Source organism: Limulus polyphemus, unplaced genomic scaffold, assembly GCF_000517525.1.
Source record: "Limulus polyphemus unplaced genomic scaffold, Limulus_polyphemus-2.1.2 Scaffold278, whole genome shotgun sequence".
Lineage (NCBI taxonomy): Eukaryota > Metazoa > Arthropoda > Merostomata > Xiphosura > Limulidae > Limulus > Limulus polyphemus.
The window spans coordinates 385,980-388,370 of NW_013665888.1; positions in this window are offsets into that span (position 1 = coordinate 385,980).

Consider the following 2,391-nt stretch of genomic DNA (forward strand, 5'->3'; position numbering starts at 1 on the left):
CAATAAGTTTTATTTCCGAGTACAAAATTAAAAGCCACGTTCAAATCAAAGAACGAGACATTAGTTTCAAGTAATGTTTTTCAAACGACGTATGAAAATTGTGTGTACGTCTGAGGCAAAACTTCCCTAATTGAACACTTTTCTCCTATGTTTACTAAAGTGCTTCTTCAGTTGATTTTGGTGTTTGATAGGATAATGAAACTATTTGTATTAAACAACCTTAGATAAAAAACTGCACATAAATGTTTCAAATCTTTTCATCAATGAGACCTTGAAAATAACTTGACATTATTTTCTTCTTGGCAAACACGTGGAAAATTTTGAAATTAAATTTTCATCTCATTACACGATTAAAGCGGCTTCATAAAACCATTTTAGTATTCTTTGTTGTTGAGCACAAAGCTACAAAATGAGTTATCTGTGCCCTCTGCAGGGATCATAGGGGGCGTTTTAGTAGAAAAACTCTTGCTGTTTATTTATTTTTTGTTATCAACCACAAAGCTATACAATGGGCTACCTGTGCTGTGCCCATCTGCTTATTATAGTTGTTTAGATATGATGTTGAAAATCTGTTTGTTGAAGGCCTTCACCACCTATCTAAAGGTCCAATTGTGGCCTAGAAGATGGTGTTTAGGGCTGTGGATCAGAGGGTCTCGGGTCCGAGAAGTGGTGATACCAAACACGCTTGTGGGTGCATTACAAGAGTAAGCCAATTTCACTATAAGGTCACCTTCCCTCTGGTCCAAGGTTCAAAATTAGGTTTGTTTGTTATGAATTTTACGCAAAGCTACACGAGGGCTAGCCGTCCCTAATTTAGCAGCGTAAGACTAGAGGGAAGGCAGCTAGTCATCACCACCCACCGCCAACTCTTGGGGCTACTCTTTTACCAACGAATAGTGGGATTGACCGTCACATTATAACGCCCCCACGGCCGAACATGTTTGGTGGGACGGGGATTCGAACCCGCGACCCTCACATTGCGAATCGAGTACCCTATCCATCTGGCCATGTCAAAATCAGGAAGGACTATGTCATTTGACCCCTTCAGCCTTTGATGTTTATAAAGTTTCATTGAACATTGTAAACTAAAACAAATAGATGAAGACCGTCACATTTCCTAAATGAGGTAAACTAAAATGTAGACAGGGGAAATAATTGTACCTGTATTTATGGCAAAGCTGCTGTCCCTAACTTTGAACTACTAACCAGATGGAAAACAGCCGACAGTGAGCAGCACCCAGCTTAAAATTGTGTGTGTGTGTGTGGGGGGGGGATCTTATGTTATCGCATGGATTCGAACCCAGATCACCAACTCCGAAGTTCAGAATTCGATACACGACCAACCAGCCTCCTTGACGAAATAACAAACATAATTTCTCAATCAAATAATCTTACGACTACAATGAGAATCCAGGTGTCCTCACATCTTAATAATAATAAAAAAACGTTTGTGTTCTAGGTTTGGACCTTACAAAATGCACCTTAGCCTCTGCACTTCTATCTGAATGAAAACAAAAAGTTTTTATCTAAATATTGTATCCGTTTAAGTTGAATTCTATTTTTTAGTGCCCAATTTCTTGGGAATTTTAAAAGACGTTGCGTTTAAAATAACTGTTATATTAAAATGAAAAAGTCTGACAGATGTGATGAAAATCGCGCTCGATTACAAGTATTTGTAAACCATATTCGACATTTCTCGTTCATTTTGGAGGCTGTTTAAACCTATTAATTCAGATCGATCTTTAATTGCCGAACTAAGAAGAATATGATATAAAACATTTCCAATCAAACTCAACTTTCAGAACATTTGTTATGCTCCAGAAGCGAAGGTACAACAGCAATTAAAGACGTTTTATATCACATCAAGGGGGCATACTCCCCCCAAATAACGAAGTAAGAGGAATATGATATAAAATATTTCAAATCAAACGCTAATTTTCAGAACATCTGCCATGCTCCAGAAGCGAAGGTACAACAGCAACCGAGACGTTTTATATCCCATCAAAGGGGGCATACTCCCCCCAAATAACGAAGTAAGAGGAATATGATATAAAATATTTCAAATCAAACGCAACTTTCATAAGGAGCATACCCCTCAAATAACGAATCATGATCGTAAAGAAATTAGTTGTCATTGGGTGTCAGTGTTTTTCAGACTCTTGACTCAGATTCTTCTCGTTCATATTTGCAGTTATCGTCTAAAGTTGCACAAAGGATATCCAAATATAGTCGTTCCCCCCTAATTTTGAATTGACAGAATAGAAGAGCAAAACATTTCAAATTGTAGTTCGCTGGACCACTGGTAGTCCGCATAAAGCTTTCATAATTACAGTTTGTTTGTTTGTTTTTGAATTTAGCGCAAAGCTACACGAGGGCTATCTGCACTACGCC